Source organism: Dreissena polymorpha, chromosome 3 (assembly GCF_020536995.1).
Source record: "Dreissena polymorpha isolate Duluth1 chromosome 3, UMN_Dpol_1.0, whole genome shotgun sequence".
Lineage (NCBI taxonomy): Eukaryota > Metazoa > Mollusca > Bivalvia > Myida > Dreissenidae > Dreissena > Dreissena polymorpha.
Genome location: NC_068357.1, coordinates 18,910,332 through 18,926,809, shown reverse-complemented (window position 1 = coordinate 18,926,809; position 16,478 = coordinate 18,910,332). Strand labels below are relative to the sequence as shown.

Below are 16,478 nucleotides of genomic sequence, written 5' to 3'. Positions count from 1 at the left end.
AAAACATTTTAAACACAAACCGCACTATGTATGCAAGTAAGCCAGCTCGTCTTACGATTGCCGCACGCCGTATAGGGAATTTATTTGTACAAAAAACGGATACAGGAAGCCTCTAGCTGTGGATAGTTTAAAATGTTTGATGGGGACTTTCCCTGATATTTCAGAATTGTAGAAATGTTATTAAATTCTTTAAATAGAAAACTATAATATTGGAAGAGTGAAACAATAATATGTTAATATAATCACCAATTAATAGAACCAGGTCACAAAGTATTGGAAGGTTTAGTGTAAATCTGCTTTGGGGGTGTTAAAACCGGTTTGTAAGCGCATCGAAACCTCACACGTGGCCCAATTTTATTTATAAAACATCCACGTGTAATTAAAGTTTAACATCGTAGCATCATAATTCAAATCAAACCGCAATAAAAATAAAATAAAAGAGAAATGGTTCAATATAGTTCCAGTTTTATTACTATACGGTCTTATGCTCACTAGAGCTCACGAACTGCAACACTTTCCGTAATTCAATGCGACGAAAAACACAAACACATGTATCAACATTATCTGATCTTCTATTAAGAAACTTATCGAGAATATCATAAAGAATACATTAGAACTCCGACTATGAGTTCAAATCGGTTCTAAGATAGTTGCAAACAAATATTCAACTCTTGGCTATGACCGGTAATTGAGCTTCGTTCTGGTAAAACTTGGCTTGCATAAACTGTCAAAGTAGATTAACCAGCGCAGTCTACGCATGTCAATCAGGGAAAAGAAAGTCTCCTCTCATCGAAAATCCAGTTTAGCCAGAAAGTGTCGTCTCTGATTAGCCTGTTCGGTTTACGCACATGAATTGAGATCGATATTCTAAGAATAAGGCTCAAATAATACGGACCAACGTCTGTGTGGTTTAAGTTCTACTAATATACCAGAAATTCATGTTTATTGACCGATATGAAGACATCAAAAAGATATGTTGTTAAATTAACACTTTTATTTTATCCTTCACATAAAAACTGACGCACACATTGTTGATCAATTATCTCATATGTCAACAGATTAAACAAGATGGCAGAAGACAGCGCGCTCGACTATTCGTGTGCTTGGCAGTATAACGTAAGCCATTATGGGGAAATTGTTCATATTCAATAAGTTCAAGGTAATATAGTCATATTCTAAGTGGATGAAACCCATAATTGAAACATATTGATCGCTTATGTTTTAAAGAAGTTGTACATTATAGACGACTCTGATTTCATGTATATTTTCCACAATCTATTGAACATTTGTAAAGAAATAAACCAAACTAATAAGATTTTATTTCAAGTTTGATAGCAATAGCTTGGGTGGGATGTTTGGAAGGTCATTCAAAATTAAAATAAATACATGTACATATTTGTCTGTTTTTTTACCATGTTTAAAAGAAATCTATTTTGCCAGGTACGGTACCCTCATGATAGTAAGAAAGAATTTGAAGTTTGAAAGCAATAGTCTTGATTTTTAAGAAGTAAAGTGGATCTAAACACAAAATCTAACAAAATATTCAAAGTTACTACGACAAAAAAGGGCCATAATTCCGTTAAAATGCATACCGGAGTTATGCAATTTGCCCTTACGATAGTTAGCGAGTTTACAAAGTCTGAAAGCAAAAGCTATGATACTTTAGGAGTTAAATGGACCAAAACACAAAACTTTACCAAATTTTCAATTATCTAAGCATAAAAGGGGCCATTATTCTGTCAAAAGGTCGGTCAAAGTTACATAACTTTGCCTGCACAGTCCCCTTATAATAGTTAGTAAATGTTGCAAGTATGAAAGCAATAGCTTTGATACTGTAGGAATAAAGTGAACCTAAACACAAAACTTAACAACATTTTCAATTTTGTAAGTTTAAAAAGGGAACATAACTCTACAAAATGCTTGATACAGTTGTCTGCTCTTGTTTATAGATTGGGGTCATTTTGGTTAAGAAGTATGCAAAATATAAAAGCAATATGACAAGATACATAGAAAATATTTGAGGTGGTAGGCAAACTTAACCATAGATTTATCAATAATATGCATATTCTAAGTGGGAAAAGGGCCATAATTCTTAAAAAATGCTTGTTACAGTTGTCTGCTCTTGTTTATAGATTGGGGTCATGTTGGTAAAGAAGTATGCAAAATATAAAAGCAATATGTCAAGGGACAAGGGAAATATTTGAGGTGGTACGCAAACTTGTACATTCCAACGCTAACGCTCACGCTCACGCTCACGCTAACGCCGACACCGGGGAGCATATGGACGATGGTCCACCGTCGCCCAACTAAAAATAGCATGTAAAACCAAGTATGCGCATGCTCAGTGGCGGGCGCAGTAAATGGTTAAAGTGAAAGTAGATGTCGCCGCCATTTTGAGTGGTTGGTAAACTGTGGTTTGTGTCCAAATAATTAGACGGTATCTTTTGTATATTGACCCCATACTTATGTTGTCATTGCATATATTTTTATTTATGGGTTTCGACCCGTAGCCTTGTGTTCGCACTACATCATGTTCGCCTTGGGTTCTGTTAACCCTTCGATTCAGTGAAAGTAATAAACGGAGAAAAAAAACATTTTTTTAAATTGTATTATTCATAACAGTAACACAATTGTATTGGTTTTGTGTTGTACATATTTGATATCTGATACGCAAACATATTCTTGAAGTGAAATATTTTGCCAACAATAGTTCTTCCCCATAGTAAATACTGGAAACCATACATTATCCTACCGCACCCCAAATTCGACGATGTTCTATTTATATTGATTAAATGGATGATTATTGTCTTTGAATCATTTCAAAGTAATACAGCCGAGTTTAAAATTATTATTTTCTGCTATTAAACATTTCATTATTTCTTTCATTATTTGCTAAATATTGCTTCATGTAACCGTTACATCGTCGAATTTCGGTCCATTACATTCGATTCTTTACACCCTTCGAATTTGGGTCACACTGGGATATTGCATACATGCATCTAGTCCAAATTTTTGACGCTCTTAAATATTAAGCTACTTTTATATGGGTAAAGTATCTCGCGCGTCTTATAAATAAGACTAACATGCATCATGCAGAGATCTCCCTCTGGTTTAGTTCAAACCTGTATATTTTAGTTTGATTGCATAGGACTTATTTGAAAAAGCTGTAAATTTTGTTTCCGGTGCCTAGAACCAGTACTTACTGTCTATAGGGAAGATCTAAAGAACGCTTTCACAGTGGGGATCGAACCCGTGACCTCCTGGTTGCTAGGCGGACACCATATCCTTTACGCCACAGCTACCTCAGGGTTTGGGGTAACGGTACAGTTTGTCAAGGTATTCCGAATCATTAGGCATTCTGAATCCACATTTTCATTTAAAAAGTCTTAACGTTTGGTATGCGATTTGAAAGGTTATTGTTGTTTCTAAAAATTTAATCCCCCAGCCTGTAAAGAATGAAGAATCATTGTTTTTGATGAAAATGTTGATTCAGAATGCCTAATGATACCTGTACCCTGAGGCGGGGGAAATAGGGCATCATTAAAAAAAAAATTTGGACTTTAAACCAAACATGAGAAACAATATAATATGTTTTTTTAATCACCGCCAAATTAAATACATAACAATTCTATTTAGTTTTAAACATTTTAAACTTGACAATTCTGGGTCTAGGGCAATTAATTTGCTTGAGTGTCGGGTGAATTTTTATCTGGGGAAAAATTAATACTTTTTTGTTGAGGGAATGGGGCCTTATTTTGGCCAAGTCTTGAATCGTTATAAGACGGTATATAATATTATATTTACCTGTCAATAATATCTGCAAGGGGGGTTAGACAGTATAGATTGATATATACATGTACATGGTCACTCTTAATGTCACTCAAATAGATAAAGTAATCAGTATTGCTATTTAATGGTATGTTTTTTTCATGAGAATAAACTTAAGGTTAATAGTGATTACTTTGTAAAATAAAACAAAGCATGTGCAAATATTGCAATAAAATATTCATTTTTAACACCATTAAAAAAAAGTTAACAATATCTATACACATTCCTTGGTATTTTACCCTAGCATAACAGCTTCAATCACATAATCATTATTTCAATCAATTAACTGGGTCCGTTATCTCATCATCTCTTAATGAATCATATATATTGATAGCCACCTGCTTCGTACACATTTCAAACTAATATTTCAGACACCAAACGCAAAGCCTATCCCAAGGCAATGCCCCATTTGCGTGGTAAAAGGCAACACGACTGTGTACCTCCGGGTAACAGACCACGTTCGCTGGGTGCAAGCGCTGACGGCAGACCCCATGAAGCCGTTGATGTCAGAGGCACGTGCTAAGACCGGTCGGAAAGTGAAGAAGACAAAGCCGAGGAATTACTACTCTTGCTGGCTGTGCGACCGGTCGGTGATTGACCGGCTGCGTCATCTAGAACAGGAGCACAAAATGGAGGCTGGGACATTCAATTTTGTTTACACAAGAGGGCCGTTTCCGGAAAGTAAGTGTTAAATTGTGTTCGTGTGGTTTTTGTATTTAATTTCTCATATTTCTATCAATGTCTAATACAAAACCATACCAAACGATTTGTAACTTTTACATTTAAACGTCATTTACAGGACGCGAAAACTTCAGGAAAGGTGACCAGCAGACTCGCCACTCATGATGACTCGGCATAGGAGGATGAGAAGGTGGAGGATGAGGAGGAGGAGGAAGAGGACTTTTCATTCCTAATGCCGAAATACTGCCTGAGCCTGGAACCCAATGCAAGGGTGATGCATGGTCGGAGAAGCTGCAAGTAACAATATGGATTGCTTATATAGTGTAAAGTTTTGAGTCCGTTTTCGGGGTAGAACCAGTACTTGGTGCATTAAGCCCTGTTTTCCCAGATTTTTTTTTAATTATATACATTTCAATTGATAGTCATTATTATTGTTACATGTATATATATTAAAAACCGTGAGGAAATATATAGTACATTAAAATTTAAGATAAATATTATTTATTTATAATACTTTGGAATTACTGGTTGTTAGTTAAATTATATGCGATTTCACCATCTAGCATAGAATATCATCCAATAATACTTGTTGCAGTTTCAATCGTTGACTCATATGTAGACTACATGTTCCTGCGGAGCAGGCCAGGTGGGTTGGCAAACGAGTCGAAAACACAAGAGGTCAACATGAAGATCAACCGGTTCCTGGCCCTGTCTGGCTACTTGGAAGGAGTGGTGTTGAGTGACATGCTGTTGTGGATGGGCCATATGGAGGTCCACGACAGTTCCTCAACACCACTCACCAGCTGAAGACGGTGCGGAATGCACTAACGGCAATCAAGAACTTCCTGAAGTGGTGCGAGGGAATGGTCTAGCGGACGCCCGCACATTGAACAATGTAAGCGTAAACTTAGGATTTGATTTATGTAAATTATTCATTCTTCTTGGACATCTACTTATTAATGTTTTGGCGTTGGCGTCTTTCTGTCTGTTCTTCCGTCCATCTTTCCGTCCGTCCAGCACTTTTGTGTCGAGAGCCATATCTTGAAAGTGCTTTGGCCGATTTCATTGAAACTTGGTATGAGTATATATATGGATAAGAGGACGATGCACGCCAAATGGCATTGTACACAGTCTGTTAATTACGGGGTTTTGGCCCTTTGTATCTTGAAAAAATGCTTTTTTGAGTGTCAAATATAACACTTTTGTGTCCAGAAGCATATTGGCGGGGGATATCAATTTAACAAACTTGCTTGTTTAGCTTTATTTTTTTTTCGGCCGATCTCCTTCTCACAGGCTTCCTGACCTCAACCTGCCTGGATAAGAGCCGTCGCGAGGTTGTTCGGAGGGTAGAGGAGAGTGCGGCCATCCTGACGGACGCAAACCTGGAGCGCCACTTCACTGAGAGTGAGCATGTAGTGAAAACGATCAAGGTGATCCAGGAGCCCCCAGCTGGCACACCTGAAAGATATTCGGGGAATAATCATTTAACTGATAGCGCTCTATAACGCCTCCTGAACTGGCAAGTATACAAACCTGAGGGTATGTAATATAAATAAGCCTAGTATTGATTCGAAAAGATAACCCTACATTACTTTTCAGACCAGAGTTGTTTTTCAGTAGCAATTGCATAGAATTGAATGAAACTTGAAGTTAATAGGCATTAAAATTGGGTTTATTTAAGTATACAACAAAGCTGTTCGCCTGTTAATTGACCGACTTGTCTTATGTATAATATTTTTACCAGATTGTTACCTTGAAGACAGATAAACTATAATGCAAAAGTTCATTTTGACATTCCAAATGGGGGAAAGGCCTTGAAGCCATTGTAAAATTAAACTGTTATGGCCCCTTAATTGATTGAAAATGTCAAATTTCTGTCTGCATATGTTGGTGTATGAATTTAGTGAAATTCAAATTAGATCAAATTTGTTATCATTTTTCAGTGGTTCTTGCATAAGAGTCATCAGGATGATTTAGTCATTTCAGAGATGTACCCTTTATAGCTCAACTTGAGTTATTGTTGCTGGTCTTTGTCTGTTTTGCGATGTGTGTCTATATGTCAACATTTTTACTTAAACAATATCTCCTACTAAACCTTTGGACAAAGCTTGATGAAACTGGCAGGAATATTCCTGGCATGAAGCTCCTTCAATGTTGCTCCAAGAATTGTTTTCCATGAAATCCTTGTTGCCCTGGCAACCAAAAGAAAAAACTTAAAAAATCTACTCTGAAACTGCAAGGCCTTGGGCTGAGATATTTAGCATGAAACATTGTGTGGTGGACCTTTACCTGTGGGCAAGTCGATTTTTTGTCGAGCCCACTTATGGAGAGCTCGACATATTTGTCACAGTTGGCGGTTTGGTGTATGTGGATCAGTCCGTCAGTATGAAAGTCCCGGTTAGGCTTGTCTGGAGCGTAAGTCTGTTATTGATTGGAGGAATTTCAAATAACTTACAATAAATGTTCACAATCATGACACGGCCGGTCACTGCTCAAGAAAACGTCAATATCTCAAAGGTCAAGGTCACACTTTGAGTTCAAATGTCAAAAATGGCCATAAATGACCTTGTCTGGGCCATTATTATGTCATTCATTGTCAGAATTAAATTCAATTTAAAATCATGTGTCACCATAATTTGACGGTGTTGCATGGGAAGGAATAATGTCGAAATCTCGAAGGTCAAGGTCACACTTTTAGTTCAAAAGTAAAAAATGGCCATAAATGAGCTTGTCCGGGCCATAACTGTGTCATTCATTGTAAGATTTTAAAATCATTAAGCACATTTGTTCACCATCACTCGACGGTGTGTCATAAGAATGAATTACGTCAAAATCTCCAAACTCAAGATTACACTTAAGAGTTCAAAGGTTAATTGGTGGGACTTGTACCATGATTGTTCAAACTATGTTCCTGGGGTCAAAATTGCCCCACTGGGGAGGGAAATGTAATTTCCTTATTAGTATATTAAAAAACCTCAAAAACAAAAATTTTCTCATAAATCACAAGGCCTAGAGCAAAGATATTTGGCATGAAAGTTCATCTTGTGGACCTTCACCAAGATTGTTCAAGTATCATTGGATCATATTTGCCCCACCCTCGGATCAAATTTGTTTTCCTTCTATAATATATATATAATGAACACTTAAAAATATTCTTCTCAAAAACTGCAGTGCGAACATACATATTTTGCATAAAACATCATCTGGTGAACTTCTATACAGATTTTTAAAATTATCAGCTGGGGGTACCAATGATAAATTCATTGAATTTACCTGCTAAGATTCATTTGCTTTGTGGAAATGCAATAACTTGCAATGTTTTTAAAGTGATTGAATGGTTCAACATTAACTTAAAATTAAAAAGAAAAAAACTATTTCATACATCATATTATACTTATAAAAAGCCATAATTGTAATGCTTTCATGGAAAAAAATGAATGTTTGCTTAATTTTCAAAAATATTAATAAATCTTTAATGTTGAGGATTCTTCATAAAGGTTTTACGTGTGCACAGAATGTTATGGTAATCTCCAAAGCATTCCCATTACAAAATACATCCGATGTCTATGGATAAGTTATTTTTATGCCCCCTTTCGAAGAAAAGGGGGTATATAGTTTTCGCACTGTCTGTCAGTCTGTCACACTTTTCGTGTCCGCTTTCTAATTCAAATAATTTTCATTCGATCTTTACCAAACTTGGTCAGAAGTTGTGTCTAGACAATATCTAGGTCAAGTTCGAATTTGGGTCATGCCGGGTCAAAAACTAGGTCACGGGGTCACTTAGTGCATTTCAAGGATTTAGCATGGTGTCTGCTCTCTAATTGAAGTAGTTTGCATCAACATTCATGCGCCTGTCAAGTATCGGGCATTCAGCGTGAGAGTCGCGCATTTACGCAGCAAAACACCCTCTCACACAGCCAAATCTTATGCTCTCCTTTTTTTATACGCCCGTTTTTAAAAACGGGACGTATTATAGTTTCACCCTTGGCGGACGGCGTCCACAGCAGTGTCCGCTCTCTAATTTAAATAGTTTTCATCCGATCTTCACCAAACTTGGTCAGAAGTTGTGTCTAGACAATATCTATGTCATGATAAAATATGGGTCATGCCGGGTCAAAAACTAGGTCACGAGGTCACTTAGTGCATTTCAAGGATTTAGCATGGTGTCTGCTTTCTAATTGAAGTAGATTTCACCCGATCTTCACCAAATTTGGTCAGAAGTTGTGTCTAGATGATATGTAGGTCAAGTTGGAATATGGGTCATGCAGGGTCAAAAACGAGGTCACAAGGTCACTTATTGCATTTCAAGTATTTAGCATGGTGTCCGCTCTCTTATTGAAGTAGTTTTCATATGATCTTCACCAAATTTAGTCAGATGTTATACTAAATGATATCTAGGTCAAGTTTAAATATGGGTCATGCCGGGTCAATAACTAGGTCTCGAGGTCACTTAGTGCATTTCAAGCATTGAGCATGGTGTCCAAAACCTTCGAAAGGGCATATCTTGTGACAGTTTGGCACTCTTGTTTAAAACTGACGATGCATGAAACTATTTTCACTCATATTTTTTATGTAATTTAAATGCCAAAATTTAGAAAATGCATATGAATGTGAAACGAAACTGTAAGTAAGTAAATAGTGTTACAGTTACTGTACAAACAACCCATTTTTCAAAAGAAGCATTTTTTTTTGTAAACTGTACTGATGGTTTTGCTAGTTATGCCATAGGTTGTTGATAACTCGCGTTTGTTCAGCTAATTTCATTATTTCTTTTATAGCCATTAATGTGTTATCATGGTCATTGACGTGAACAAAAGCAAACTGTTATTTTTACAGCATCCAGTAAAAATACCCATATTGTAAATCACACGGGTACTACTGCTCTAATGTTTGATCAAGAATGCATCTAATGGATAATCAAACTAGTGGTTTCACTCAATTGATTTTTGCATATATAGGTAGGTGTACCTAGAGATTGAGCTGGAGACAGTGAAGGTGCTGACCTCTGTGTGGAACACTTAGAAGCTGGCAAGTTTTCATATTGAAGGGTATGGTTCCCAACCGCCCATCACACACAGAATGAAGCTTGTCGTCTTCCGCAGTAAAAACTGGTTAGTGCTCCACAATGCGATACCTGGTTCATATGTTTGTTGCTTGAGTATTAATTATTATTATCAAGATTATCTTGTTTTATATTTCTTGATTATTTGCTATTATATCCCCAGAAACATAGTATAGTGGGGTATATAGGAGTGACCTTGTCTGTCTGTCGATGGCTCTGTATTAAGTGTCCCCTCTCTAATTCAAGGTGTTTATTGGATCTTCACCAAACTTGGTCATAAGTTGTATGTAGATGATGTCTAGGTCAAGTTTGAATATAGGTCATGCCGGGTCAAAAACTAGGTCACGGGGTCACTTAGTGCGTTTAAAACATTCATCATGCTGTCCGCTCTGTAATTTAAGTAGTTTTCATCCAATCTTCACCAAACTTGGTTAGAATTTTATCTAGATGATCTCTAGGCCAAGTTTTAACATGGGCAATGCCGGACTAAAAACTAGGTCACAGGGTCACTTTGTGCGTTTTTTAGCATTCAGTATGGTATCTGCTCTCTAATTCAAGTAGTTTTCATCCGATCTTCTCCAAACTTGGTCAAAAGTTTAATCTAGATGATCTCTAGGCCAACTTCAAACGTGGGCCATGCCGGGCCGAAAAATTAGGTCACATTGATTTTGACTTTAGGTCCTATAACACTGGCTTGCGACACCTGTCGACAGGCTTTCAACACAAATTTTTGGAATAAATAGTGACTGAATATCTATCTAAGTTTGGTTGTGAGTTTATCTGGGCCATAACTATGTCATTCATTGTGAGATTAAACAAAAAAAATGCACATTTGTTTACCATCATTGAACGGTGTGTCATGCCAAAGAATTGTCGATATCTCTGAGGTCAAGGTCACAATTGCATAATAACTCTTAAAATCGCCAAACATGTAAATATGTTTTTCTTATCTTGTGAAGACAGCATGCAAAATATTCTGTGTCAATGAGGTATGTGGGGTTATTCCTGGTATATTGGAGTCTGTATGTTGGTTGGTCTGTTGTGGATTTGTCTATCCATTCAAACTTGTAAATATGTGATCAGCATGAAAAGAAGATTTTCAAAACACAATTTTTATTTGCATTGATTTCACATCCAAGAGTAATGGTCTTGATTCCTTGATCCTCGCTCATTAACATTCACAGGGACAGCAGGGGTATTTTATTATTGTTTATGACCAAGTTTGTATTATATTTGTTTTGAAAGTGTGAACTTTTTAATGGATAAATTGATAGATTGAACAAAATTAATTTATTATGCCCTCCTTCGAAGAAGAGGGGGTTAATTGTTTTGCACATGTCGGTCAGACCGTCCATCAAATGGTTTCCGGATGATAACTCAAGAACGCATAGGTACATTAATCATGACTGGCAAATGACCCCTTCAATTATCAGTTCACTAGGTCAAAGGTCAAGGTCACAGTGACTCGAAACGGTAAAATGGTTTGCGGATGATAACTCAAGAAAGTTTAAGCCTAGGATCATGAAACTTCATAGGTACATTGATCATGACTGGTAGAAGACCCCTTTTGATTTCCAGGTCTCTAGGTCAAAGGTCAAGGTCACAGTGACCTGAAGCAGTAAAATGGTTTCCGAATGATATATATATATATATAATTAGCTATTGATACTTAAGTGAGAGTGATTACATGAGTATTCACACAATGGCTGCCACTACAACTGTACAAAAGAATGACACTCACAGTTCTCACCATAAACCCCAATACTCTTCTCTCCATAACAGGGTGCTGGAAGATGCTTACTGCTATATTGACTGCTTCCGAGCGCTTCCTGGACCTAAAAATTATCTCCCAGCAGCAACCTCCCCAAGGTGTGACGAGAGTCTTCAAGGTAATTGAAAGAGGGTGCAATGTGAAGTATAAATGCATAACGAGCCAAAATGGAAAGCTTAGGTTTGGAATAACTCGTCTCATGGTCAAAGTCACACTTAATACTCAATTTTCACATACCAGTATATATGCAAGAAAGCTCATTCAACAACTCGCTACAATCAGGTTATATGCTGAATTTATACTTTCAGGTCAAAGGTCCTAGGCCACTAAGAAATATTTCTTTTAAATCTCACTCAAATGGTGACCATATTGTTTCAATATGCAGAGTTTGGATTTGGCATCACTCACACTTGAAGATAAATATTCATTTGCCACATTATGATTTTGATTCTTCTTAGTAAATCACATATCCCGTTTCATTGTACCAAGAAACAAAACACCAATGCTCACCACTATTAATTAATGCGATTTGCAAAACCAATCAGGTTCAAACAAGATAAAAGGTTTGAACATTCAGTTCTATCCTTTAAATTTGTATCCGCTCATTATTGTCCCCTACCGGTTTCATCGGAGGGGATTTATGATCACATTTGATTCATACTTTGACAAAACAACACTTACCTGACATACCACAATGGGCTCCACCCAAACCATCCCCCATGCCCCACCCCAGAACTCCTCCCCCCCCCCCGCCCCCCTAAAAAAAAAAAAAGACAACAATTTTTTTTTTTTTTTTTTTTTTAAATATCATCTATAAAATGACCACACACCCACATTATACCCCCTCTCCATGATGGCTTACGTTATACTGTCAAGCACTCGAATAGTCGAGCGCGCTGTCCTCTGACAGCTCTTGTTGCCTTAAATTTTCATTGTTCTTTGAAATTAAATTAATAATGGCCAATTTTTTTCACTGCTCTTTGTTATTATTTGTTTTTGGTTTACAACTTTTTCTGCAATCAATTTAAGGGGGCATGTCAATGGTTTTTCTCTATGCAATGGCAAATATTCAACATTCCACATGTCCGATTTTTATGAAAAATAAATGTACATGTATAAGGAACATTGATGAAATCGTTTAAAAAGATTAGTGAAGGGCCAAAAAAATATTATTACATTATGGTCTTAGTGCTTATGGGGATCGAAATCTTGCCCACAACATTCACAATCTTAATGAATATTTTCTACACAAAACTACTGTTCCATTATTCATTATGGTCAGTGAGCATGCCCATAGCTGGATATGTTAATACTACTACGATTTCCTGCGCCCACAAAAAGTTTCGTGGGTATAACTTTTTTTAGCTTGACTATAATATATATATATATATATATATAAAGTGGAGCTATCCTACTCACCCCGGCGTCGGCGTTACCGTGAGCGTTGGAATGTTAAAGTTTGCGTACCACCTCACATATTTCCTATGTCCTTTGACATATTGCTTTTATATTTTGCATACTTCTTTACCAACATGACACCAATCTATAAACAAGAGCAGACAACTGAATCAAGCATTTTTGTAAGAATTATGGCCCTTTTTTCACTTAGAATATGAATATTATTGATAAATCTATGTTAAAAATTGCGTACAACCTCAAATATTTTCTATGTCCTTTGACATATTGCTTTCAAATTTTGCGTACTTCTTTACCAACATGATCCCAATCTATAAACAAGATCAGACAACTGTAATAAGCATTGCGACAGAATTATGGCCCCTTTTTCGGTGGAGCATATAGTTGCCAGTTTGTCTTTCCTTACTTACTTACTTCCTTACTTCTGTCACACTTTTGCTACCGTTTCTCATAGCGCCTTCAATACTTAACCAATCGCTTTCATATTTGGCATGTAGGTACCTTGCATGGACCTCTACCTTTTGATGAGGCTTGAGGTCACTGGGGTCAAGGTCACCGAGGCTAATAATAGACTTCCTTCTGTCACACTTTTGCTACCGTTTCTCATAGCGCCTTCAATACTTTACCGATCTCTTTCATATTTGGCATGTAGGTACCTTGCATGGACCTCTACCTTTTGATGAGGTTTGAGGTCACTGGGTCAAGGTCACCGAGGCTAATAATAGATTTTTTAGGTGTTTATTAACACATACATTGACAAAGCGCATCATCAGGGAGCATCCATCAGTTTCACTGATATTCTTGTTTGTCTTAGTAACTTTGAATATTTTGTTAAATTTTGTGTTTAGATCCACTTTACTTCTAAAGTATCAAGGCTATTGCTTTCAAACTTCAAATACTTTCTTACTATCATGATGGTACTGTACCTGGCAAGTTGAATTTGACCTTGACTTTTGAATGACCTTGACTCCCCCCCCCCCCCCCCCTTTTTTCTTTTTTTCTTTTTTTTTAAATATCTATTAAATGACCACACACACACACATTATACCCCCTCTCCATGATGGCTTACGTTATACTGTCAAGCACTTGAATAGTCGAGCGCTCTGTCCTCTGACAGCTCTTGTTAATTAGTAATGTACATAATTACAATATATAAAGCAAGGTCTGTGCTTTAAGAAACATATAAATAAGTTCATATTAACGCATACATTTATTTCAGAGAATAAAATTCCGTTTTAGCTGTCAATATGCCCTTTAACAAATCTTATATGATTCAAGAATCAAATTTTTGAAAATCAAAGTGACATTTCATTCTGGTTCTTGCCAAATTCGCCAATATGAATGTATTCAAGAACTATAATAGTATACAATTTGTTCAGAGAGTCATGAAATAAAGTGAAAATGTGTTGGTTCTGGTAGCGATTTTATTTCACTTGTGAGCATAGACAGTATATATTTTCACTCATTTCTTTGATCATTTGTAAATAAAATCACTATGGTAGGTAAGATTTAATTAATAGTTTAGCCATGGCATGCCTTTTTTGTTTGTTAAAAAAATTCCATTTTTGGTAAACCTTTGATTAAAGTCAATTATTAGAAACTGCCTGAGAAGTTTGGTTCAAATTATGTACCAATATATTTTTTATTACCTTAAATATAGCCTTTTTTCAACTTATTACATTCATTTCAGTGATGGATAACCTTTGAAATGTCCCAGGTAGAGTCTGAAAGTGATGACACATGTTGTAGAATGCTTATAATTCTTTCTACATATCGCTAACACTTCCATGGATCTGTAAACACTTTCAACACAAACACACCACATAAAATACTTTTGACCCTGACATTATAATGATTTATACCTTCATAGCTCAAGAGTTATGGCCCCTTATTAGACTGACATTTAAGATTTTTTTTCCATTCGGAGCCGTTTCTCAGTAACTATTGCATGTGAGTTAGCTTAAAATAAATATGATTCATTGTACCAATTTTAACCAAAACAAACCATTGAGATTGAATCATACAATCTTGAATTGATGGTAATATACAGACAATGCACTATTGTTAATGATGTTGGGGGGGGGGGGGGTCACCAGCAGGCAACTTATGAATTGCTTGCAGTATAATGTGAGCCTTTTTAATTTATTTTTGTACAAAAAATGCAAATAATTTGTTTTTCACCATAACTTAACAGAGTATACATTGCCTTTTTTTCAGTGTTCCAGACGGCTGGTGATGCATTTCAAGAAAAGCCATCAGAATCTTGCAATGATCTGTATACTTAATAAATGACAAAACAACAACACTGTATTGTTATTATTATTTAATACATAACTTCCATATTTGCCAAAAAGGTATATGATGGAAGTTCAACGTTGTTATCGATGTGATTTGATTGCCTTGCTTTTTATGTCCCCCACTATAGTAGTGGGGGACATATTGTTTTTGCCCTGTCTGTTGGTTGGTCTATTGGTTGGTCTGTTGGTTGGTTGGTTTGCGCCAACTTTAACATTTTGCAATAACTTTTGCTATATTGAATATAGCAACTTGATATTTGGCATGCATGTGTATCTCATGGAGCTGCACATTTTGAGTAGTGAAGGGTCAAGGTCAAATGTCATATAGGGGGACATTGTGTATCACAAAGGCATCTTGTTATTTCTATGTCCCCCTCCACCTCCACTATAGGGGGGAGGACATATTGTTTTTGCCCTGTTGGTTGGTTGGTTGGTTGGTTGGTTTGCTCCAACTTTAACAATTTGCCATAACTTTTGCAATATTGAGGATAGCAACTTCATATTTGGCATGCATGTGTATCTCATGGAGCTGCATATTTTGAGTGGTGAAAGGTCAAGGTCAAATATATAGCTTCAAAGCGGCACAGAAGGGGACGTACTGATAGTGTTTCTGACAAACAAATATCTTGTTGTTTCATGAATTTCACACTAAAGTGTTAAGAAATACGACGTTTACATCAAAATGACTCTTTATGAATCATCAAAACTATGTATTTTATGAAACAAGAAATTAAACGAATAAGGCTTTTTGTAAATCTGAATGTTGAAGGAAGTACTGGTGTCAACATTGATCCTCATGAACCTAAAATTATTCCAATCAGATAGTTGTCTAAATGAATTTTGCTCTGTGTAAGACTGGGACTTTAGAAAGGCAATGGAAAAGCGTTTGACCTATTAGGTATTCTTATCGTAAAACAATCGCATTCAATATACGGAGAACTAGACAGAGAACACTTCATTATTTGAACATAATTTGATACCTACAGAATTTTTTTTTGCTTGTAAAATATAAGTACGAGTCTATTATTTCAACTTGAAATGTTGGTGAAAATGTGCTCTGGTCTTAGATTACTTCAAATCAGGGATACATAATAAGATTATTAATTTATAGTACACTATTGTGCGAATATTAAGAAGAGCTGTGGTTTTAAAGTACTCGTACACGCCTGTAGATATAGAGTTTAAGGATGTGTCTGTATGCATACAGTCATTGCTTGGCAGCATGAAGTATCAATGCAAAAATAGCGTCATTAACCGTTTCTGACGAACTTCCTACATACCCAAACGCTTGACACCGTATAGAAAACTAAGTTTTCGTAGCTGATGATACATCCACAAGAAAATTGAAATGCAAATGGTACTACACAGTCAAAAGTATACCAATGGAAAGATCTAGGATCCCAAAAGGTGCCTGGTGCTGCTA

At 36.3% G+C, this 16,478-nt stretch overlaps 2 long non-coding RNA genes across 10 annotated transcripts; one reads left to right on the top strand and one right to left on the bottom strand.

Annotated features, from left to right (window-relative positions):
* The first annotated feature begins 2,277 nt into the window (after positions 1–2,277).
* Positions 2,278–15,061, top strand: LOC127873169 (uncharacterized). 9 transcript variants are annotated; one of them, XR_008046012.1, is made up of 8 exons: positions 2,278–2,400; positions 4,200–4,509; positions 4,628–4,806; positions 5,105–5,404; positions 5,803–6,032; positions 9,472–9,620; positions 11,354–11,460; positions 14,976–15,061. It is a non-coding gene; the product is annotated as an uncharacterized LOC127873169 (long non-coding RNA). The 9 variants fall into 9 exon arrangements; XR_008046018.1 differs by having other exon boundaries at positions 2,332–2,414; positions 4,644–4,806; XR_008046019.1 differs by lacking the exon at positions 14,976–15,061 and adding an exon at positions 11,651–11,752 and having other exon boundaries at positions 2,332–2,414.
* LOC127873170 (uncharacterized) lies at positions 9,353–11,437 on the bottom strand. The gene is made up of 2 exons (XR_008046020.1): positions 11,313–11,437; positions 9,353–9,643 (listed from the first exon to the last, which is right to left on the bottom strand). It is a non-coding gene; the product is annotated as an uncharacterized LOC127873170 (long non-coding RNA).
* Positions 15,062–16,478: the final 1,417 nt, after the last annotated feature.